The sequence below is a fragment of the Neofelis nebulosa genome, chromosome 3, assembly GCF_028018385.1.
Source record: "Neofelis nebulosa isolate mNeoNeb1 chromosome 3, mNeoNeb1.pri, whole genome shotgun sequence".
NCBI lineage: Eukaryota > Metazoa > Chordata > Mammalia > Carnivora > Felidae > Neofelis > Neofelis nebulosa.
The window spans coordinates 180,409,041-180,434,727 of record NC_080784.1 but is presented as its reverse complement, the minus strand read 5'-3'; the positions used below and the strand labels follow the sequence as shown (position 1 = coordinate 180,434,727).

Here is a 25,687-nt window from a genome sequence, read left to right as displayed (position 1 = left end):
CCTGAATAACAGTGTTCATCTTGTAGTTTAATTTCTTTATATATTACATTTAATTTCAGTAGCCTATTAAAAACTCAGAGGTAGAAGAGATGAAAAAGTATTGAGATTCAACTAAAATTTTTCCTGACTTTAGGCAAGTAGAGTTTATTTTAAATAAATTAATTCAATGAAAATAGAGTAGATATTACTGTTTTACAGGAATAGTTACAGAATTAATATGGTTTCTCAAGCCTGCTAAATGACTTACGGATGGAATAGGCCACTAAAAAATCACACTGCTGCTCTGCTCAACATTACTGTAGAGTTAAAAGTGAAAGGAAGCCATACAGTTTAAATCAATGTATATATTCTTGTGCTTTTCTATATTTCAGAATAAGCGCTTTTAACCAAGCATATGGGAGAATTAAGAGTACAGACAATTTAAAACAATTCTAAGGAATTATAGAAAGTAATAAAGAGGTTGAAAAAATATGTCCAATGTAAACAATTTTATTTGTTTTTATATTCCAGATATTTTTTTTTTTATTTCTTCATAGTTACTTACTAGGAGTGACTGAAATCAAAAAAATATAATTGAGTCCCATCATCATGGAAATGGCTTTAAGAGAAAACTGGTCAGATGAATATTATTGGTTTCCATTTTCAACCAGTGAACAGTGGCCATTGATAAATGGACTGCCACCAGTATGTCAAGAATGTTCAAGAAATGTTAGATAATTCAACACGCATGTTCACGGGGTAAAAGAAAAAAAAAAACTGGAAAATATCTTAGGTGAACGTCATGATTTCATCATACAGGACAAGTACGAAACCACCACCCATTCCTCTGAAAGCACTGGACTGTGCACCCTTGGAAAAAGCTTTCACTCCTTCGTCATGAACAATCTTCCTCCAACAGTCAAACATGCCTTTGTACATGATGCCAGTTCCTTTGTGCCCTGACTGCATCATCATGTGGCCGTGAACAGTGTCGAATGGATAGAAAGTCAACCCAGAAACCACTGTAACAGATTGTGCAATCATCCAGCTGATGAAGACATGAGTACTCTTGGGATCTAGAAGCAGTGTCATAGATACCAAAGTAGGCAGCTGAGTAGATGATAATACCCCTACACAAGCACATTAAAGCCTTGGTACAGTCCCTCAATCTCATCAGATTTGTAGATCCTAACCAGGCAGTCATCAAGACCTCTGAATTCCCTTTCAGCTCCAAGTTTGCTCACATCGGGTATGGGCAAAATCAAGAGGATACACAAAACACCAGGAAGCAGTCCCAGGGGCAGCACCTGAGGCCAGATTCCCTGCAAAGTAGCACCAAAACTGGGTTTTCTTGTCCACACCACCCAGGAAGATCTGCTTATGTTTACCTTTGAGGGCAAAATTGAGAGGCTGGGTGGAGAAGTAGCTGACGACATTAGCCAGGTTACCATGCCAGAAGGACACCATCTGCTCCCTGGGGATGTGAACCACACGGTGTACAATACACTTGTATTGCTTATCTGTGACAATTTGCTTGCTTGCATATTGCACCTGCAGCAGCAGCTTGACTCGCTCGGTGGGCTTTACTGCAGCCCCTCTACCCACCAAGAGCTCCTTAGTGAAGGACAGAGTGGAGCGCCATCTGTCAGGTTGAAAGGAAAGAAGAGTAGCAACCTGCTGGGGCTCTGAGGCTCTGGGCTCCAATGGTAAATAATTTTAACTGGTGTAAAGTTACATTGAGATTTTTTTTCCTCAATATGTAAGAAATCAAGAATAAGTTAAATCTTTCAATCCGAGGGAGAGCAAAGAACCTCAGATTTAGTTAACAATGGATATGTACCACCCATGGTCCATATATTAAAACAGTCAAATAGAGTTCCTGTTGGATTAAATGATCTCAAACACATAAAGCCCTGGAACACCCATGCACAGCACTTGGTTCTCAGTAAGTTTTAGTCTTTCTTCTTGCCATTTTCTCCTTTTCCAGCCTAATATTATGACCATTTGAGATAAAACAATTTTTTTTTCCCATTGCACATGACAAATGATTCTGTTTAGTATCATCATAAAAAACAATATGGACACTTTATGCACAACTATATTTTCCACATGCATGGATTCTGAAACTTATGAACACTGGACTACCTGAAAGTCTGTACAAAAATATTAGGTAAGATGGGGAGAAGAAAATAGTATCCAGTAGTTTATCCTAAGAGAGAGAATAAAGTCATCATCATGAAGCTATTATATGGTCACATCTCCCCTGATCATGATTTTCAAAGAACTGGGAGTGGTTTATCAAAATGGAGAACTCCTGTGTGAATGCAAAGTTATACAGATCTGATGGTATCCACGCAAATGGTGGAAAAGCAGTAAAAATATTAATGGCTGTGAAAAAATAGGGTTTCAATAAAAGACATTTTAATATGAAAGTTTACAAACTTTAATATGAAAGTTTACTAACAAAGAAGTTAGTAAACTAGGAGACACTAGGAGTCTATGAAAGAAGCCCCTGATTATATGTTAGTACTTTGTGGTGGACGATAAGGATGAAAATGTTAAGTAAGAGACTTTATATCAGAAATTGCATCTTCGTGATCTGACCTGGTTTCTTTACATTTTCTGACCTCCTTTCCTTACTCCAAAAGCATTCTCTGTCCTAACCTATTTAACTCATAAACCACCTATTATGTAAGTTTCAGATTTCATGGGAAGGACACTATATTTCAGAGTAGGACACATTTTACAGAGTAAACACATAGCAACGAAGACATATGATATTTAGATGTGAGAACAGAATGTCACCAGTGCTCAGGTTATGGAACTGGCTGGTTTGGAAGAAAAAACATTGTAACTAGTGCTAAGAAACATTTAAACAATGAAACAATGAAAGTAGCACAAGAAGGTCAGAGCTACTTACAGGTAGCCACTTGTTACTTGTTACTAGTTTTATATATATATATATATGTCACTATATATATATATGTCACTATATATATGTCACTATATATATATATGTCACTATATATATATGTCACTATATATATATATATGTCACTATATATATATATGTCACTATATATATATATATATATGTCACTATATATATATATATATATATATATATATACACATAGTGTCTCCCTCTCTCTCTGCCCCTCCCCAGCTCATGCTCTGCCTTTCTCTCTCTCTCAAAAATAAATAAACATTTAAACAAAATTAATAAGAAAAGGTGTTCCGGTTTTGTTAGATCTATTTTATAATTAGCCCCAAGTCCTTTCTTTCATGTTGAATATCTTAAATGTGTATGTGTGTGTGTGTGTGTGTGTGTGCATGTGTGTGTGTGTGTGTGTGTGTGTAAATACAACATAGGCAATGGCATATGAATGTGCACATGGATATGCACGTATGATAGAACATGGACACAAGGCAGCTGTTTGCAATGCTTTGTCTGCCATTGGGTCAGTGTTCAATGCAATGTGCTGCTTGTATGGGCACTGTTAATAAAAATATGATTTGCCTTCACATATTCCAAATTACATAATAAGGTCAAATGTCAATTTGGAAATAGGTCATCAATCCAGCCATTCCTTGAATCCAATAGTTTTAGAATGCTGTATATACTTTGTTCTAAATTGAAATTAGAAAGAAATATAATGAAATGGACATAAAAGGCAAAAGGTCATGTAGCACCCTCTGAGATGCGCACTGGGCTTTCTGTGGGATAGGAGAAACACAGTCTTTAGTGGTGCTACAAATGTCTTTTTATTTTTTTTTTTATTTTTTTTTAATGTTTATTTACTTTTGACAGAGAGAGAGAGACAGGGCATGAGTGGGGGAAGAGCAGAGAGAGAGGGAGACACAGAATCTGAAACAGGCTCCAGGCTCTGAGCTGTCAGCACAGAGCCCGACACGGGGCTCGGACTCATGAACCGTGAGATCATGACCTGAGCCGAAGTCGGACGCTTAACTGACTGAGCCACCCAGGTGCCCCTACAAATGTCTTTTTAAAAGGTGGCTGACACTGTCAGGTGTTGTAGTTGAGAAATTCATGTAATGTCATGTGCTGTTGAATGCAAGGACAAAGTACTGACTTTGCTGCCCAAAGTGGGACTGTTATATGAATAGGATACTTCTATTTCTAGGTCTGTCTCTCAGGAAATTTTTGAAAGAATGCTAGCATATCAAAAAATATACCTCATTTTTTAAGAAGATATTTTTAGTAGTTCTTGATATGCTAAATTAAATTAATTCGAAGGAAATACTTTGCATTATAGTTCCTGTTAGCATTCAGAAAATGTAAGCAGAGTTGGGGGAATAAAAAGCTATGGTGGAAGTCTGCTATGTAACTTAAGATGTTAATATGCGAAGTCCTTGTACATTTTATTGAACCTTCTTAGGAAAATGAGTTGTAAGAATTCGCCACTGATTGAGCAGAAAGATGATGTTGCTCAAAATTTTAATAAACAAAATTAAATACATTTCTGAGAAGAAATCACTGGTACTTTTAATTATACGAATGAGGCCTATCACTATATGGTTTTATGAACTACATTCCTAAAAGATACAGACTTTGTAAAATGTGAAATAAATACGTGAACTTTTTCTCTACCAAATTATAAGGGCACTTCTAGAGCTCCAAAAAAACTGTTTGTATACTTTTCTACAATGTCTCTGGCTGCTACCCCGCAACGCAAATTGTTTTATTTTTCTCATTTCGCAGTGTCTTGTTTATGAGGAGTTATCAATGTCTAAAATATCTGCAAAACTTTAAAAAATGCAACAAATTGAGGGTATCATCTAACAGCAGAGGCAAATGGTCAATGTAGACAAACAAGGAAAAGCAGCAAGGTTAGGGAAAGATTACTGTATATTTCACAGTGTCAAACATTCAGTCAGTTCAATAAATAATACAACAAATGTGAAATCTACAATGTCGACTAGAGACGGAGGCTGGGGATATTACAGACTGACATTCCTGTAATTAAGGAATGAAAAAAATAGCAACATTTCAGGACATAACAAAGTACACCATCTGGGCCTGCCAACTATAAATATTAAATATGGAAAAAGAAAGGACAAACAAAGCTAATATAAGCATCAAGTCATTTTGCAAATTCATAAAGAATCAAAGAAAATCAAAGAATCATTATAGCCTCTAAATGCTTCTAAGGGTAATTTGTTGATAAAAGGAGTTGGCATCACTTCATAATTTACAAAGGAAGATAGAAGACAGATGTCAGGAGCAGATGTACACTTCCCAGAAAGGGGAAGAAGGAACGCTGAAGCAAATCAGGATCATTTGCAAAATAGAAATCAAATAAAATGGAAAAAAAATAAGGACTGAAAAAGCACTTCTACAGAGTTGGCTTAGTCTTCCTATCAAACTGATGCAAATCTCCAGGTCATAGCTCTCAAATTTGGAAGTACATTGGTTGAATAGACAAGTTGCTTTCCTACTCAGTGTATAGCATTACGCCAGGTCAGAAAGACACTTGGAGGCAAAGAGGACAACTAGCTGCAGAGACCTCAAGGGAGGACCATTTACAGAGTGTACAAGTGTTCACACAAGTCAGAGTGTGTTGATAAATTCTTCACAAGATGGTGGAACAAGTGTGGTTCTTGTATCTATCAATCAGCTATTAACTCAACTATCCATTCTCTATCCATCCATCTGCAAATAATTGAGATACTATTCTAATTATAGCCTGAGACACAATATATTGAGAGTATTTTAGAGGTCAAACAGATATAATAAAAAGATAATTAATTTCAAATAAGAGCTCTTTATCAGATTTGAAACATTGGATCTCAGTCATTCTTTATTTAAATGCATAAATGCAAACTCTACTTATCTAATTACCTCCTGAGTATTTAAAAGAGTAAAATGAGAGCAACTGTCCTTTCTATTTCCTTAGATCATATATTTTATATATATGTGTATAACACACATATACACTTCTGTGTATATGTTAACAGAAGTGTATATGTTAACATGCATATATATGAAGCAAAAATATAAGTCTATATGTGTAATATATATTGTATATGTGTGCATATATGTGTGAGATAGAGGTGAAATATATTTATTCTTAGATTCAGCAATAGAATTGTCCATACACACATCATCATATATAGATGATTTTCAGCTGACAAAGTATTTGAGACTCGGCAAAGCTGATCACAACTTTAATATATAAAGTAATATATATATATATATATATATATATATATATATATAGTCATAGAATTATTTTACTTTTACACCTCTTATCTTTCATCACTCAAAGCAAGTAAACAATGTGACTGAGAAAGATTTTAGCAACTGGTAATATTGATCACACATGCCCTCTCTTTTTCTTCGTAATGACCCTAGTGATCTTCATCTTTCACGACCAGCTGTTCAAGTCCAATCTATTCCACTTAGTCCTTCTTAGAAAGACAGGTTCAAACACATCCTCTTAGCCCTTGAACTTGCAAAACAGTTAATGTCAATTTACCCCTTTGTAAACTAACATTATGAAAAAGAAAGAGGCTTGGAGGAAAATATTGCATAAAAAGAAACACACAGTTGATTCTATTTAGTAAATGTGTTTTTAGTTTACTGCCAGAGGTTTACAGGCAGGGGTTTATTTGAAGCATATATCAAACCATACTTAATAAAAGCCCAAACAACCGTGTAAAATTCATCTATATAATCTATAGATATAAACACTTCCAAATCTCTGGCTTTATTGAGCTATTACTATTTGAGGTATATTGAATGAGGTAGTGGAACTGCCAGGTTTATAACAACATGAGCTCAGCTATGGGAAGTCACGAGTTATACTTTCATGGGCTGTCAGTACAATCACTAAATGGGAAACAGCATATACATACCATTGGTCTCGAAAGAATCAACGGAAAGAAAGGCTTAGCACAAATCCACATTAATATGCGCAATCTGTGATGTGTGTGTGCACCTAAACATGTATCGTGTTTTTCCAGGGGCAGTATTGGTTTATACTTACTGTCTTGGTATAACTATTAATAGCACTTCCTTTCATATACATATAGGCATGTAATGGACAAACTGAATAGCTCGCACATTGTATCTCTTTCTTCTCTGAGACTACTTATTTTCAAGCATATAAGCATGTTTACATATAAATATATATATTTACACTCGTGTAGGCACACACACAAGCATAGATTTACAGAAATATATGTACTTACACTCACTAGTAGACAGTTCTTTATATCATAATAGTTCATGGGTATAGTTTTTGGCACATAGATTTTTCTTTCTAATTCTATATGCGACATTAGTCACTATGTTAGGATATTTTTTGTCTTCAACTGAAAATTCTGATTTAAAAAGGAAGATAGTGACATGCACAGGATCGAGATGTCTGGAAGTAATAAATCTATTTTTGTTCGGTGAAGCTGTGGGACTGATTAATAGTTAAGAGCTATAAGGTGCAACTCTGCAAATGAAAATGCTTCTGAGACGGGGCACCTGGGTGACTCAGTTGGTTCAGCTTCCAACTGCAGCTCAGGTCATGGTCTCACAGTTCGTGAGTTCCAGCCGCGCATCAGGCTGTGTTCTGACAGCTCTCAGCTCGGAGCCTGTAGCCCGCTTCAGATTCTGTCTCCGTCTCTCAGCATCCCCCCTCCACTTGCTCTCTCTCTATCTCTCTCTCTTTCTACTTGCTCCCTCTCTCTCTCTCATATATAAATAAAACATTAAAAAAAAAAGAAAAGAAAATGCTTCTGAAGCCACTAGATGAAGCTGGAAGTCTACCTACCTAAAGGAAGTAAAGGTAAGTTGTTTACAAATGTATTCCGTGTACCTGACATAGGATTTAACTTTTGCAAGACCTTTCAAGAGATGCATTTAGCAAATGGTGTTGGAGAATCCACTCTATCACTTCTAAGTTAAAGTCTTTTTTTTTTAGACACTTAAAATGTGTTAAGTGTCGCTGGATGCCACGTCAGTAAACTAGAAGAATAAAAGGCAATAACAATTTGTGAAACATGTTAGGGATCATTTCCTTCCCATTTTGAATAAAAGGAGGTAATCTGAAAAAAAATGTAAAGGTCTAGGAAACAAGCTACTGTGGATACAGTAGCAACAATAAGTTTCTTACTGATTGTCCAAAAATATTTGGCCTGGATAAATATCTCACATACTTTCTTTTTTAGTTCCCCTACGACTATTAAACAAAATAAAACAAAACAAAACAAAACAAAACAAAACAAGACCTACCTCCACTACCCCAACAAGACCTACCTCCACTACCCCACCCACATAAATCAATTCAATGCTCCTATTGTTTCCCGGTGCTGCTACCAATCTTATCAATATTCCTCCAAATACCCTCATCTGCATATCTACTACCAGTTCTGTCTCAAGAAAAAAAAAAAAAGTCTAGAAAATATAAAGTAACTACTCCCGTTCCCTGACAAACAAGGTTGTGAGGAAAAGCAACAAATCACCCAATTCATTGCCCATAATGTTGACAGGGGGAGTGGGGGAGGATAATGGTGATAAGGGTTGGGCAACAGAATTCAACAGGTATATAATGGATTTAAAATGTGTTTGCTAGCAGAAGCAGTGATCTACATTTCATAAACAGTTGGATTAGAGGACTGTCAACTAAGGAAATTGCAAGGGGCACATCGATCCAGAAAAGCAACATTGGAGGGACAAGAATTGGTGGTTAAGAGACTTCCTAAGGAGACATAAGGAGTGTGTGTGTGTGTGTGTGTGTGTGTGTGTGTGTGCATTGTTTCTTTCTTTTTCTTGAATGATATAATTAATTTGGAGATCTCCTTACCATCTTTCCCTTACAGTATGCTTTCTCTCTCGAATATGATGTGAAGAGTGACCCAGGAGGTAAGCAGTACATATCCATATTTGAAGTTGAAACTCTTGTATCTTGTTTAGCTATGATCCCATGGCAAGATATGTTCTGAAGCCATAACAATCTGCGAACACGCTCTTAAGTTGGCCTCTCCCTAAACTGTAAAACCTAATTATAGTTACTGCTTCAATAATGTAGTTCCAAAGAAACAACTTATGAATGACAGAATGATTGCTCATAAACATAATTCTTTAATGTGATGTAGTTGACATAAACACAGTGTAACCACAGGAATGACAAAAGAATTGACAAGTTATTTTCAGAATGAGAATTATTATGTTGAGTTGGATGTCCATTAAAAGTTGATTCTAAATTCAAGGCTTGGTATTGAAAATTACTTCAAGGATTTAAAAAGTCATTTCATTTCTGCATGTATTTGCAAATATAAGTATTTTATATAACTTTCTATATGTTAATGAAAATTTCTGTATTTTATATTTTCTAAACGACCAATGGATTTTGCTTTTTGCCTCACTGAAAGATGAAAGAATTAAAGTTAAGAGTAAATATATATATATACATTTCTTAAAGCAAGTACCTCTCCAATAGTAAGCTTTCATATATACTAGGTTATTAAAAGAATTTTATATTTCTAAACCTAGTTTTTGTTCACTTCTTTATAGTACTTAATCATGATATCAATTAATTAAAACATCAATAAAATATTTTTGGTGGTCTTAAAATAGTATGCATAACAATACAATGATACAATCTCAGTTTATGCTCTGTTTCTTCCAAAAAATTAAAATTTCATATACCCCGTCCTCCCCATTAAGCAAACCAGTGTTTTTCATTTTATCAAATGCAGGTCAGAATACATTTTTTAATTCCCTAAAACTGAACATCTTTTCAAAGGATATGCTCAATGTTATAGATATATCTCTACAAATTAATACATATCTGTCATTATATATATGAATGTTAAGAGCTTCATCATCACTGCATATAATCAAGAGACTATACCAGATTTCTGAAGACAGTCTCAAAGGAGAGTTCCCAAACATCTTGAACATTATTGTATCATTAAAATTATCATTTCATCTCAGAGTGATGACTTTGAAAGAGTCTACATCACATATTTGGATGTGTGTGATTCACTCCCTGGGAGTTGGGCTAAACAGACACTATTTGAGTGACTCATTGAGGAACGGGGTACTGAAGAATAAAGTTTCAGATTGAGAGCTGTGACAAAGGCTATGAAGAATGCCAGCAACCAAGATCTTGAGCCAAGAAAATAGTTGTACCAGAAACCTAAATTTCAAAATGACTATGACAAAGGTTAGTAAACAACAAAGTCTTAGAGAACAAGGCTGGTGATCGATGTTAGAATCATAAAATAAACAATTTGAAGAGAGGTAGCGATAGAGTCCTGGTTCAAGCTGCTTAGGAATTACTTGTGTCCATCTGTAAATTGAACAGAAAACTCATTGAGGTCTGTCTCCTTCTTGTAAACCACAACCACCCCTCTTCCAGGCTCATCCTTCTCCTTTTCTATTGTTTTTTTTTTCCTCTCCTCAGGGTTTATCAGCTTTGTATACTCCATAACTTATATATTTATATTTTTAGGGGAGGCAACTACAAGAAATGTTCAGTCAAAAAGGTGGAAAACAAGAGGGCCTTGTTAAAGGAGAAGACTGTGCTATAACAGAAAATAAACTCAGAGATCCAGAATTATCTGTGAGAATAAAAGGAAGAGGAGGAAAGAGAGCAGAAGTTTTGTGAGGGTGGTGGCTTCCACACTGCATGATACACCCAATGGTTTATCCCTCACACAAGCTCCACAATAAAAACAGTAGTGATTTTCCTAGAATTTAACACATCCACTCATGATTGGTATAAATGACTTTCTTCTGTAACTCCTGAAGAGCTGGTTTCACATTGCTGGACAGAGGTAACACTCAAGGACTGAAGAATACAGAGATATAACCCTGAGACTAGAAATCATGTAAAAATACACACAGATTCAGGAAGTGGCTTCTGAAAGTTTTGGATATCAAAGACACCTTTCCCTTTAAAGTTTTCAGCAAAATATCCATTATTTTTTAAGAAAGATTTTTCTGTTTATTTATTTATTTTGAGAGACACAGAGAGAGACAGAGTGAGTGTGAGTGGGCAAAGGGTAGATAGCAAGAGAGAGAGACACAGACAGAGACAGAGACAGAGAATCCCAAGCAGGCTCTGTGTCGTTAGTGCAGAGCCTGATGTGGGGCTTGAGCTCAAGAACTGTGAGGTCATGATCTGAGCTAAAATCAAGAGTGGGATGTGCTCCTCCAATATTTAAAAATTTCATTGAATTTAGGAGCATGGAATAGGTCTTTAATTCCTGATTTGGTAAAATACTGCCTCTTCAAGATTCTCTATAAAAGGGAAGAAAATATAAACTATTGTAAGAATGTGATGCTTTTGAAACCTTTAAATTGGCTTTCTCAAACATAATCAACAGTTGTCTACTCAAATGAAGTATTTGGGAATGAATTTACTTGTTTCATTTGTTTGTTTGTTTGTTTGTTTGTTATTAAATAAGCTTACTGAAATTAAATGGTGTAGGTAAGCAACCACAGTTGAATAGGTACAATTTGAAATGAGGGATTATTTTGATAGTTCTATTTTTGTGTGTTCTTTTCCTAATGTATACTTACTGTAATTATCTACAAAGGAGTAAAAACAATTTCAAACTAACAATATTGAAATCTTTTCAGTTTAAATTGTGAACTGTTCCTATAATAGAGTTCAGTACAAAGATTTTAATGTCAAATATGAAGATTAAACTACCATCCAATCTGAGAACACTTTTGCTATTTTCTATATACATTTTTTGAAAAAGTAATTGAGAGTTCAATCCCCAAATGTTCTCTTGCTTTTTTCAAAATCACTGTAGCTGTTCTTGATGATTTATTCATACTCACAAATTTCAGGATATTCTGTCAATTTCTGTGTGAAATTATTTGGATTACTAGAGGATACTGATGGCTTAAAAATGTGCCGGTCTCCATGTATTTTAGATCCACTTTCATTTCTTTCAAGAAAATGTCATACTTTTCCCAGAAAAGTTTTACACACACTTCATTTGTTATTTCTAGTGATCTTTTGGTTTCTGGGCTTGGTTTCAAATGTTTTTGGTTTTTTTTTTTTTTTTAATTGTTTATTTTGTTATCACCTATTTCAGACAAAATTTTAAAGCTTTTTTAATATAATTTATTGGCAAATTATTTTTAAAGTTTTTAAAAATTTTATTTTTGTATATTTTCAATTTCTTACCCCTTTCTTCCTTGAATTTTATTGATAAGCTCTGTTATCTACTTTTTGAAAGGTATGCACTCCTTTAATAATCATTTAGCAGCAACCTCTTAATTTTTAACTTGTGAACTTGATTTTACCAAGTCCTAATGTAATCAATATCTCTTATCTCCCTATGAAAAAATAAAGGAATTTTAGAATGCTTCGACAATTTCCTCCCTTCCAGCTATGCTATCTGGAATTTGAAGCCCTTTATGTTTTCAACTTTAAATGAAACCTTCTATTTTTATTCAGTCAATGATTAATTATATTCACCAAAGATTTACCAATTTTTTTATACATGCTACATGCATTTCAATTTTTCCTGCTGGATTTATGTACTTTAGCAATTTATCTGGTGGACCCATGAGTGATACTCACTTTTTATTCTGAAATATCTGTATATAACTCTTCATTCCTGAAAGATAACTGATCTGGGTATAGAATTCTAGTTTAATGAATATTTTCTTTAAGTTTTTGATGAGAATTCTTTGGCCAACCTTATTAACACATTTATACATAATCCATTTATTATCTCTAGTCACTGCTAATATCTCTTTGAAAATATGAATTTTATTTTTTAATATCTTACTTTAGACTCAGCATGCATGTCTGTATAAAGACTCATGTCTTTCTTCAAATCTAGACAATTATAAAACTTTATAACTTCTAGGAATGCCTTTTCTCTATGCTACCCTTCGGGCACTCAGTAAATGGATTCCTTATGGGCTCTCAACTTTATGCAAGAAGTTCAGTGGGGACTGTGCCTTGAATGTGTAAAACTTCCCCTGCCCTCGTCACTATGAGATTTCAGCTTTCAATTCAGATGTCAAAGCTCTAATGTCCTGTTGTCACTTCATTTTTTTTCTGATAGTACTCTATTTTAAAAATTAAAAATATTTTAGTCTCCACTGTACTTCTACATAATTTTAGTGAGAATAAGACCAAATCCAGTCAATTCCTTTGGCCATATATTTATTCATGTATTTTTCTAAATTGTAAACAGCCAAAATACAGAAAATACTTAGCTTTCTTCCAACTGAAAATGACCAAAAAAAGTCAAAACATTAAATCTGTGTAATAAATTGCTTCTTGCCATATAGCTTCTTCTGAGCTCAGTTAAGTTTAAAGATATGTTGGCTTTTTTTCTTTTGTCTCCCCAGCAGGTTGACTGTGTCTTTTTCTTCTTTTTTTTTCTTTCTTTTTATTTTTTTTAATACCCTTTAACCCAACTGTTTAGGAAGGACAAGGCAGCTTCTTAAAATTCTGCCTATGTTCTCAGGAAATGTCATTCATTTGGCAGCGATCCCAATGTGTAGCCCAGCTTGATTCTCCTTCATAGTCCCCAAAACAGCCAGGCCTGATACTAGGAAGCTCTTTCAATGACAGGCATTCATTTATCTGAACTTATTCTGAACTTAGAGAATATGGTGGTGTGTTTGTGTGTGTGTGTGTGTGTGTGTGTGTGTGTGTGTGAGTGTGATGTACTTTGAGAGGCACATTTAATGTCTCTCTGCAACCAGTCAGTGTTTCTTCTCTAAAACTTGTTTTATGTAATAAAATGGTTTTAAGAGGATTTCTTTTCTTTATATTTTGGTGGAAGCCCTGAAGTGTCTGAATGAAAAAAAAAAAAAAGTTTTAAAACATTTTAGGTAGTGTCCTTGTTTTAAAGTTGGTGTTTAATCAGAAAGTAGACCTTAAAGTTAACTCCTATTTAACTTCAATTTAGAAAAAAGGGACAAAAGTAAAAATGACATGATGTAAATTTTAATGACAAGATTTTATATAGAAACACTATGGGACCTCTTAAAATTTTACATTAGGAGCTTTTCAAATCAAACCAAAATTCCACAATTGTAGATTCTAAAAACATGTCTTGCTCTATGTTAATCAGTATATTACAAACTTAATCTGTGCATACGCTTTCACTTATTACCAAATCTTATTTTATAAAGAAAAATATTACTTCAGAAGCAGAAGCTCTAGGTCAAATCCTGTATCCCACCGTTTCCTACTTGTGAAAATGTGAGCAAATGACTTAGGTTTTCTGTGCCTCTTTGTCCTCTATCTTATATAAGGGTAGAAGTAATGGGTAGAAGTCGTATTCATCTCAGAGTAATTTTGAAGAATGACTTAATCCATCGCTCACTGAGTACACACTAGTTGTTAGCTCTTAGCTGCTACTAGTGTTTCTAGGCTACTTTCACCCCCAAAGTCTATCAGTTGCAAAGAATGTTGCTTTCTTTAATTAAACTCCCTTTGTAAAGTCAGATTTTTGTTATGATATTTCTTATTTACTTTAATTTTATTATCTATTTGTTATGTATATTATTGAGTATAGTTAACGTATTTCTTACTTATAAAAAACTGTTTTGTCTTATTTAACAATTGCCAAGGGCATTTTCTATTTTACAGTTCTACAGTTCTATATAATCCATATTATATCTGGGCTCAGTGATGTTCCTGGGAAAATTTACTCCAATGAATGAGCTAAAAGCAATCCTTAGACAAAGTCACCTCTCTGTCGTCATTGCCCTTCTTGTAGTCAAAACAATGTTCGTTTGACAAAATTTCTATTTTATAAACCTTCTCTCATTGCAAATATAACACTTTTTCAGTAAAAATCTGAATCTCTATGTATATACCATATAAATTCTAGTCATAATGCGGGCTTCCATTGCATTTGGTGATTTTATTTATTGATTTAACTAAATCTCTTTGGCCACTGTTCAGTTATCTTGTCATAATATTTCATACAATGGTGAAAAGTTAAATCTGTAAAGTGATTTTAACATTATATTGAAAGTCATAATTATCTGTATTCTGACAACAGAAAGCTCATAATAAAATTTAATAGATTTCTTTCTAACGATACTAAAACATACACAAACACGACCTATATAAGTATATATACATATGTATATATTTTAAATATCTCATACTATATATTGCTTTCACACTACAATAGCAACAACATCCCAAGATCATTCAATATTTTAATACCATTATTACAATGGACTTTTAGTTTTCTATTCTATTTATGTTTATAATTATCTAAATAAAAATTATCTTCTATTGTCCAAAATTGTTAGTATATAAATAGTGTTCTAAAAGAGAAACTTAAGATTACATGTAAATACATATTTGTATACATATAAAATTATTTTTCAGTCTTTTTCAGGTTCTTGAGTGAAAGCCTTAAGGAATTTATCTTTTCTTGTTAAAGAAGACACACATCCGATCCAATGAGCATTGGTCCAAGTGACAGTTTTGGGCACAGCTGGAAGATTTCTTTGTAATATCCTATATTCTGCTATGTTTCCTTGATTAAGGGATTTTAGATTCACTGAAGATTCTTTCAAAACTACAGAAACTTTCCATCAATTTCCCACCAATATGCATTAAATTAATATATTTGCATTGCTTTTTCAATGCCTAGATACTACTGATTTTATTTTCTGGATTTTTTAAGGTTTTAGATTTTCTCTAATTTAAATAGTTTTCTTTTAATTTTGTCTTTATGTAGGAACAATTTAAGTGTTTTCTAGGTTCCTTTTTTACAGTATTTAAATTATAAATTCAGTTTAATTTTACTAATTGATATGTAGTTTATTAATGTGTTTTTTCTTGCAAAATTTTCTTTGTTTTGTTCTTTTATTTTTTTAATTTTTATTTAAATTCCATTATTTACCATATACAGTGTAATATTAATTTCAGGTATACAATTTATAATTCAGCACTGCCATACGTCACCCCAGTGTTGATCACAAGTGCATCCCTATCACCTATTTAACCCATCCCCCCGTTCACCTCTCCTCTGGCAACGATTGCTTTGTTCTCTATAATTGAGGCTCTGTTGTTTCGTTTGCCTCTCTCTTTTTTCCCTTTATGATTGTTTGTTTCACTTTTTGGAGCTAGAGTATTATGCTGAGCAAAATAAGTCAGTCAGAGAAAGACAAATACTATATGATTTCATTCACATGTGGCAGTTGTGTGTATTTATAATTACCTTTGTGTGCATACATTTGTGTATACACATATATATTTATATATATTTGTATTTGAGTGCATATATATCTTTGCAAATATATGCATATCTTTCTAATTAGATTATACACACACACACACACACACACACAAAGAATTTGAATTTCATAGTAAATACAAATGATACACATGAATGTGGGTATTGAATATGTATATATCTCTCCACATGCTTTCCCTACAGAAATCTTTCCTTATCTAAAATGTATGACCTTTACAGCTATTCGTGATTCCTGTTTTGTAATATGTTAAAATCTATGCACTGAATATTCTATTAGCTAAATCTGTGTTCATATCCTTTATAATCTCCTTAGAGTAAATTCCTAGATATGAAATTGCTTTGTAACACATTTTTAAAACTGACTCATAATGACAAGATTCCCTTTTGGAAACCTGCCAGTTTATAAGTATAACATATGAATATGTATATCTTAAAGATTAGAAATTTAATGTTTTAAATCTGCATCAATTAATTTGTCAATAAATACTAGCTAAATTTTCACTTGTATTTATTTGCATTTATTTGCTTATTAACGACATCAACAATTTTGTGTAAGTTTTTAGTTCAGTCATATTTTTTTTTTCTCCGGAGTTTCCTCTTTTTTATTGTTTGTCCTATTTTATTTGTTCAACCACACTTTTCCTGTGGTGAAATGCTGTTTCCAGGTGAATTACATTCTTAGTTTAGGAGTTTATATGATTCAAATATTTTTCCAGGGTATGTTTACTTTTATATTTCTTTTATCAGATATTAGTGTTTTATTATAAGAAAATATTTTTATTTTATGTGGTAAAATCTATACATATATTATGAAATTTAACTTGAAATATATTTCTCACAGTGATACTTTATAGTATCAAACATTTTACAGTATACACTATATATTCATATGTATATAATTTTAAGCTTTTAATAGTATGTATCTATGGATTAATTTATTTAATTGTAGAAGATAGAAATATGGTTTTGTTTTCCCAAGATATAAATAAGCCATTTACTTGTCTAACTTTGAAGGAAACTAAGGGGGAAAAAAAAAAGACGATTTTGAGTGAAATTGTACTAAACACACAAATATTTTTAAATAATTGGGGCGCCTGGGTGGCTCAGTTGGTTAAATGTCTGGCTTCAGTGCACGTCATGATTTTTCAGTCTGTGAGTTCAAGTCCCACATCGAACTGTCAGCTCAGAGCCTGGAGGCAGCTTCAGATTCTGTGTCTCCCTCTCTCTCTCTGCCCTTCCCCCACTCACTCTCTGTCTCTCTCCCTCTCTCAAAAATAAATAAACATTAAATTTTTCTTAAAATAATTGACATATTACAATATTAACATGATATTAAGGATGTATTTGAAATATTTTTATTTCTTCATGTTATCTTTTTTGTTCTTAATAAATTTATACTAAATAAGTAATATATGTAATAATAAAATGATTTTTCTATGTATTTCATCATAAATATTTGGAAATTTGTACTACCTTTATTATCTTCTCTTTTATAATAAAGTACCATATACTATAAAGTGGCAGTAATGAGAATAAATACAGGCTTTCCAACCCCAAAAGTCATGCATTTAAACAGCAAGCTAAATTGTTAATGTATAAAGGAACTTTGCTTCTCTGTGTGTGTTTTTGTGTGGGTGCCCTTTATATTCATGGATATTTATTTTTTACCAAGCTTGATCAATGAGTTCTCTCATCAGATCTATAGGTTTTTCTTTTCTTTTTTTAATATTTATGTATTTATTTTGAGACAGAAAGAGACAGAGAGAGAGAGAGAGAGAGAGAGAGAGAGAGAGAATGAGTGGGGGATGGGGCAGAGAGAGGGGGAGAGAGAGATTTTCAAACAGGCTCTGTGCTGTGAGCTCAGAGCCCAATGTGGGGCTTGACCACATTCAACCAACTGAGGCACCCCAGTGCCCCAAGATCTATAGGTTTTATTTAATTGATAAATTTTATAGAAAATTTATTATTTGCAAATATTTCCTTTATAAAATATCTATATTTCAAATTTGTTTACTTTTATATTTATTATCTCCTCTTTATTTGTGTTTCTTTTGCTGCCCTTTTACACATTTCTTAATTTGGAGTCTAGACATTCATATCTATTCCTTGCTTATGTAATTATTGAAACAATGAATTTTACTCTACTGAATATTCCTTACTCCACCAGAATTTGTACACTACCTTCCAATATCTTTCAATGAGATTAGATTTTCTTAGTAGGCAGAAAGCTTGGGATATATATATATATATATATATATATATCCCCTTTGGAACACAAACTGAGTATTTTGGTTAAAATCTATAGATTCATAAGTCATGGATAACTGGTTGACTCCTAATCAGGTACTCAGAACAACAATAGAACATCAGTGACAAAGGAAATATACATGAATGCATCTCAGAGTGGGTCAGAGTGTGAAGATATTTATATCTCTCACAAATGAACACTAGAAGGTATCACTCTATTGGGGATATATTAAACTGTTGGATACAATCCTTCAGATGTTAGTTTTTCTTAGTCATCCCAGTTCTTGCTTAATAGACTCATTCACAAAGTGTTCAGTGTGGCAGAGATGTGACTAAGCATGGATTCAAAAACATGGAATTATTTCACTAAGGCTATTTAGCTACAGTCACTACTGAGAAGATTAGATGCTGATACCAAAAGCCAATGTCGAGCCCTAAAATGGCCTAATACCCTGGGAGATCTGCAGGCAAGTAGCAGATTTATTAAAGTCTATACTTTTCATTGTGAGGTAGTGGGGCACAATTTCTCCCTGTAAGAATAGATACATATTCCAGGTATAGATTTGTTTTCCTTGCCCAGAACCATTATATAAATACTTGTAGAATATCCGTTGTATGGTCAATATCACTTCTGTACACAGGAATAGTTCACAAATCCTACACTCTAAAATAAACCCCATGAAATCACAGGCAATATTTAGTTCTATCACCCAGAATTGGTTAGCTCCCTAAAACTGTTGTATGAGTTAGCAAAGAATAAATCATGGAAATATCATTTTGTGAGGTAGGGATGCATTTCTATAGCAGGCGATATAAATCTGAAACCAGCAGCCAATATACAAGGCTTTGCCTTCATAACCAGTCATAAAGAGTTCAGGACCTAGTTGAAGTTGAAAAAGATACCTCTCATGATTGCATGTAATAGAAGAAATTTTTACTTCTCTTCCCCGTGATCCCAGGTTCAGTGTTTACGGAGATCATAGAGCCCAAGAGAGGAATGCTTCCATGAGGAAACACAGCTATACTTTCACAAATATGAAAGCTGAAACTACCCTTTGTCATATTGGGCTCTTAATGGTACTAAACCAATAAACAATGGAAGAAAGCACTAGAGTGGCTAATGTGATATATTCTGCTGGTCAAGGGGATATTTGGTTGTTGCTACTCAATGGGTTCAAGGAGGTCTATGTTTAGACCCTAAGGAGTTCACTGGGGCGTCTTTTAGTACCCCCTGTATAATCGTTTTCAATAGTGGAAACAGCTTTCCAAGGATTCAGTTCCTGAAGGAAGAAAGCATTTCTTTTTTTGTTACCAAGAAAACTTTCTAGCTAAGGTTTTGACTCAGAATAAGGGGAATATGCATTGAGTAGTATATAATCCAGGAATAAACCCCTATTTATACAGTCAATTAATTTTTGAATAAGAGCCAAAAACATAAAATGAAAAATAGTAGCCTATTAAAGAAATAGTGTTGGATCAAATGGATAGCCACATACAAAAGCATGAAACTCGACCAGTATCTTACATCACACACAAAAAGAAATTCAATTATAGGTTACAGACTTGAATGTAAGACCTGGAACCATAAAACTCCTAGAAGATAGCAGGTAAGCTCTGGGAAATTGCTCTTGGCAATTTTTTGGATGACACAAAACTAAGGTAACAAAAGAAAGAATGAGGAAGCGGGACTACATCAAACTATAAAGTTTCTGCACCGCACAGGAAACCGTCAAAATATTGAAAAGGCAACTTATGGAATGGGAGAAAATGTTGTAAACAATATATCTGACACAGAGTTAATATTCACTATATGAAATGAATTCAAACAACTTCATAGCAAAAAACAAAATGAAAAAAAAATTTTGATTAAAAAAAAAAATGGTCAAAGGACCTGAATAGACACTTTCTAAAGAAGACATACAAATGGCCAGCAGGTACATGAAAAGATGCTCAACATCGCTCATCATCAGGGAGATGCAAATCACAACCACAATGAGACCCCATGACATACATGTTAGAATGGCTATTATAAAAAGGACAAGAGATATTATGTCTTTGAAAAGATGTGGAGTCCCTGCACACTGCTAGTGAGAATGTAAATTTGTTTGGCTACTATGGAAAACAGTATTGAGATTACTAAAAAAAAAAAAAAAAAAAAAATTAAAAATTGAACTACCGTATGATCCGTTAATCAATCTTCTTGGTATGTATTACACGAAAATATAAACAGGTTATTGAAGAGATTTTCATTCCCATATTTATTGCACCCTTTTTCACACTAGCCAAGATATAGAAACAAACTAAGTGAAATGTGCTAAGGAATGACTAATACTGCATTTATATGTGGAATCTGAGAAAAAAAAAAAAGAAGTCAAACTTAGAGAAACAGAGAGTAGAAAAGTGGTTGCTAGGGGTTGTGGGGTAAGGGAAATAGGGAGAGGTTAATCAAAGTGTATCTTCAGTTATAAGATAAATGAGGACCTAATGTATAACATACATTATAGTTGATGGTGTGACTACAGTTGATGTACTATTGAAATTTGTTAAGGGATTAGAACTTGAATATTGTCACCAATATATATAGATAGATAGATATAGATAGAGATAAATATATAGATATAGTGCTGGATGTGTTGATTAACTAGGTATGTGAAATATTTTCACAAAGTATACATATATAAAATTGTCATGATATATGCCTTGATTAAATCCTGTAATTTTGTCAATTATACCTCAATAAAGCTGAAAAATAACCTATATTTCTCTCTAAAAATACATGTATATGACCTTAGAGCATATATGCCTGTAGAATACATTTTGTGTATGTATATATATTATATAGATAGATATACACGTATATATGTGTATACATGTGTATATATATTACATATATATACACATATATATGTGTATACATGTGTATATACAATATATATAGCATATATATTATATTTAGCATATATATGTATATATACATATATATAAAGAAATCTATGGTTATCAGTTTAGTCTCTATGATTACCTAGGGAAGTGACAATTAGAGCTATGCTTTATGTTAAATGTTTGCCCCACCATTCCCTATTGACCAATGGGGAAGGGGGAGGGTTCACCTCTAGGATAACAGGGTGAAGGAGATCAGAGAGGCCAATGTATTTATTTCTCTAGGCTTCATCTGCTGTAGCCTTGACTCATAAAATGATAAATTCTTAATTTTAAGGTAATCAATATATACTACTATAATATACAATGTCTAACAAGTCAATGATTTAACAAATAAAATATTTTAAATAGAAGAAAGATACAGAATATATTATATAAATTAATGTCATCTTAGGCAAGTACTAAACTTTATATGAAATTTTGTTATTCTGATTTTAGTAATATTACTTAATAATGGGTCTCCCTATTTCACATTACATTAAGATTGTATGGTACTTGTGAACAGTAAGACAGGTCTTTGAGCATCTCAATGTACTAATTTACCGTAAGACTCAACATTACTGAAAAACAAAAGACTAATCATTGTTGACCACAGAGTTAAAAAGAACAACTGTTGTTTTTATACACTAAAAGTATTACTTAAGTAAACTAAACTGTTAGGGAGAATAGTAGCATTCTCTAATGGCAAACTTAAAATTGAATTCCTGATATTTACTATACCCTACTGCTGGGTTAATATTTTTTAAGCTACTCAAGAGAAAAAAAATGTTAAAGATTTTATTAAAATAAAAAAAATTATTTATAAAAATAACCCACTATATAGCGATTAAATGCCAGGAGCTTTGCTAGATCCTACCCAAGATTATTCAAATCTTCACACAACGAATTTATGGATCAGTGTCTTTGGGGAATCCAGCTCTTGGTTAAAAACCAATGGGTGATTTTTCAGGCTGGAGAGTAAGCCAAAGAGGCACACAGCAGGGCATTCCAGTTTCTGAGGGGAGTTGCAGGAAAGGATGAAACCTAGCTGGTCACACTTTTCCAGTATTTGCATTCCTGGTGCATGCACCTTCATGCCTAGTGTCCTTTATTTCAGACTTTAGCCAGAGTTCTTTACAGGTGCGCCTGCTGAGAGCTCTTTATGGGGAGAGAGAGGAAGAAAAACGTTGAAGATATTTTTTTGTCATTTGATTCAGTGGCCAGTATTTTTCCACTCCTAGCCCTTCTCCCCTGCCTTCTCTCCAATCCCAGCTCCCATAAAACTGCCAGAGGCTTTTCTTTTGTGCTTCTTCAACAGGGACATGACACCCACGTCTGTGCTGATCTACCTGACTCTCCCCTGGAGTACTGTTCTTTGGAAGAAAATAAACAGGGGAGTTAGTGACTTTTCCAGTTTTATCCTCTTGCTTATACCATTGCCATTAAGCAATTAAAGGCTTAAAACTTCATCATTTTTGGCTTGTTGCATTAACCAACTACTCCAACACCTGGCAACTCAGCCCACACACATACTCTCCCTCTGCTCAACTCGGTCCTAAGATTGTATCTCACCCAATATTGTCAGTAACTACTTCATTTCTCTTAGGCAGATGTTGTAGGATTGAGAGCCTTGTTTTACTACAACTCAAGTGTTTCAACAGGCGCAAAATATCGGAAAACTTATTTTGGAATACACTGACGTGAGAACAACATATAAACCAACATACTGCCAGTCAAATAAACAATGTGCCCTATATCTGGCAGTGTTTGAACTCTTTGAGAGTAAGAAATATGTTATCATATTTTCCAAAGAAATCCATTTCTTTGCCCCAATATTGAGGATATCAAAAGGTCGATAAGTATGCACAGTCTTATTTTTTGAAAGCAATGTTGCTACAATACCCAAGTTGTTTTCCCCCCATTTAGGGAGATCCATCAGATAATTAGAGCTAATTATAAGGGTACCCACACTACAAGCATTACTTTGAATTATTAAGACATTCTTATTCACCTTTTAGTCATTACATAGAATTTTATGAAGAGATAGTAAGGAAAAGATGAGAACAATTTCTATAATTAAGGATTTCATACTAAATTTTAAAGCTTTGCTGTTTTATTCTTATGTCCATTTCTCTGTGTGTGATCCACAGTCAGGTGGATAGTCATTGCAAGACCTCGTCAAGAGTTTCATTAGCTGTAGCATAGAAGAAAGAAGAATACAAAGCACTTCTTCTGTCACAGGTATCAAGTGGCAGCTATAATTCAGAAGGCATCTCTTCAACTATTCTTTTATAATTAAATTTTTGAGTACTTTTAGAAAAGCTTGGAATCTCTACAGCGTAAAACATATGATCAGGGGCGCCTGGGTGGCGCAGTCGGTTAAGCGTCCGACTTCAGCCAGGTCACGATCTCGCGGTCCGTGAGTTCGAGCCCCGCGTCAGGCTCTGGGCTGATGGCTCGGAGCCTGGAGCCTGCTTCCGACTCTGTGTCTCCCTCTCTCTCTGCCCCTCCCCCGTTCATGCTATGTCTCTCTCTGTCCCAAAAATAAATAAAAAAAAAAAAAAAAACGTTGAAAAAAAAAAAAAACATATATGATCATTACTGGAAATCCCTTCCTATGTTGCCCTGGTCCTGTGAGTATTATGAGAACAATATAAAAATGAGGATATTTCAAATGTACACACCATCATTATTTGATACGTGGCATGGCTGAGGGAGCATAGTGTATATCTAGAGTGTAAAATAATCTTTCAAATGTCTTACTACCTCATTCTTAGCTGCCCTAAGTCCTTTCTCCACACTCACATTCCAATTCATAATTATTAGCCTTCATAATCGAAAGGGAAGGATCATAAAGAAAAATAAAGGAAAGAGTTCTGACTGGTGGAATTCAGGAGTGTGTTGAAAAATTAGGTAATGGGAGAAGCAATTCTGCATCTCAGCTTGGAGAACAAATAGAAGCAGGCAGTTACCACTTTTTTTTTTTTTTTTTTTTTTTTTTTTACCATGACTGACTTGCTGTTCTCAGCTTCAGCTTCCAGAGGTGGTCTTATCTCAAGTTGTCTCTGTTCTCACTTCCTAAATGCTCTAAAGGTGTCAGGTACCTGCCAGTAATAATTAGGTCCATTTCGGTTTCATAGGACAGAAACTATTCTCAGAATTGCTTAAACAAAATAAAAATAAATTGATCGTTTTTAAATGGGAAGTTAATGGAGGCTTATAAAGCTTCAATCAAGATAGGACCTAAAGGTTAAATGATGGAAGTGACTATATATCAAGTAAGCTGCCCTGTGTCGTGTTGTATATGGCTACTAATGTTTCTAGAGAAATGTAATGTTCTAAGCTAATGATCTTAAGGGAACCTGTGCTTCTTTCCCAATTTATAGAACACCATTTCTACGGAGGGACCTGCTTTATTCACCTAGATCACCTACTTACCATGCATCTCACCCTATAGCTGTGAGTATGGAGTCGTTGACTGGCCTGATCTAAGTCAGATGTCCTCCTCTATAACTGAGGACTGTGTCAGTCACACAGGACAGCAAACAAAATTAATGAGAGGAGAGCTATGGAAACTTGGGAGGATAATAAGTACCAGGAATCTATGTCCCCACGAGGACAAGGGCACTGTCAGAATCCGTGTGATATAACTATTTTGTAACTCTAGAATCTTTGAAGGCTCTAGTCTTCCAGGAGAAGCCTCCCACAATAAATTTTAGTATATTTCAGCTCTCACACAGTAGCAGCTACCCAGTCCCCACTCCAAGCTCCATGGAAGGCAGCTGTGTACGTGTTCCTAGACAGTCTGCACACATCTCTGAGGAGCCAGAGGTGTGCAAAAAAGATATCTAAATATCAATGATATGCGCTCTAACAGCTGATTGCTCCTTCTGATAATCGAGGCACAAATAGGGGTGTGGCCACTGTTGTATGTCCTCCCATCTTTACAAGCCCTTCCCCCTAGGCTGAGTGACTGCCAGGGGATTTAAAGATCTGGTACTGTTTTGTTTATTTTTTTTTTCCTACCTTCATTGTTCTTCTATTTTTCTCCCTTTTGGGAGCTGGACAATAAAGACTAGAACATTAAAAAGCAATAGCTTTTACAAGTAAAATTAGAAAGAAAGTCACCACACATTTCAGGCACAGGCTCACAAAAGACTTTGAAGAGAGTCTGATCTTTGGCACAGAGGCAGCTTACAATAAAAATAAATCAAATAAGCAAAAACCGATCACAACACAACAAAGCAAAACAAAACAAAAAGAAAAACAAAAACAAAAACAAACTATAGCAAACTTTGAGGAAGGGGATAGAATA

At 34.0% G+C, this 25,687-nt stretch overlaps 1 pseudogene; it reads right to left on the bottom strand.

The window, feature by feature from the left end:
- Positions 1 to 768: 768 nt before the first annotated feature.
- LOC131508089 (ADP/ATP translocase 2-like) lies at positions 769 to 24,499 on the bottom strand (annotated as a pseudogene).
- Positions 24,500 to 25,687: the final 1,188 nt, after the last annotated feature.